Genomic DNA, 1044 nt, shown 5'->3' on the forward strand with positions numbered 1-1044 from the left:
GGCTGAGGGAGCTGCTGCTGAGCCCCTGAGTGCCGGGGGAACGGGCCAATTGTGCCGCCAGGCTGAGGGAGGAGAGCAGGTTGTGGGGCTGGGCTGTGAGGGAAGATCCATTGAGATGGATCCCTCACTGCTATAGGGTCAGGCGATGAAGCAAGGGGAAGACGATGGATCCCCGGCTATTATAAGGGAAGGAGTTGTTTGTGGGGCTGGGATGTGAAGAAAAGGGCAGCTCCAGGGGTTGGGGTGTGCTGGGAGGGAAGCTGTGGGGTTGATCTGTGAGGGAAGGGGAAGCCGATGGATCCCTGAGTGCTGTGAGGGAAGGAACCATTTGTGGGGTCAGGCTGTGAGGGAAGGAGCTGGCTGCCCAACATGGGGCCATCTTGCCTCCTGGTGATCCCTGCTCCCTCTAATCTCATTTCCTCTTTGTAATTCTCCAGGCCCAGCTGTCACTTCTCCCTGCTCCTGTTTTTATAACCCCAGTCGCTTTAAGTGTCCAGTAAGAGGCAAATACAAGGGACCAACAACCACCTGGGACTGGGGCTAAGGAGTCAGCGATGACCCCACGCTCTCTGTGGATCAGTGGGTGAAGGTCAGGGTGTCCCAGGAAGCCAGGGATGACCAGCACACTGCATACATTCGCCACGTTCTCCCCTCATGTCTCCCTGATTGAATAAAAACCATCTGTAAAACCCACACCAAAGGTAACGCTGGGAAAAGGCACCTCCCGGCCGCTGGCAAGCAGGCTGTGTACACAGGCAGAATTAATAAGTGTAAAAGGAACTGTTTATCTGCAGAGCACACCCAGCCCGGAGCTGGCTGGACAGACAGACGTCCTCCCACGGGCCGGCAGTGACACCAGCCTGAGTATGCGGGGCTGCGGGACCCTCCGTGCTGCCTCACGGTGCCTGTGGCAACCTGAAGCCCCTCACAGGGCACGGAAGGAGTTTGTGTGCTCCGGGAACACATGGCTCCTGCTGGGAACCCTTTCCAGGTCCTCCCTCCTCCGGTGCTTCAGAGCCACCTCTGGTTTCCAGGCTGCGTGTA

The sequence above is a fragment of the Parus major genome, chromosome 17 (genome assembly GCF_001522545.3).
Source record: "Parus major isolate Abel chromosome 17, Parus_major1.1, whole genome shotgun sequence".
Lineage (NCBI taxonomy): Eukaryota > Metazoa > Chordata > Aves > Passeriformes > Paridae > Parus > Parus major.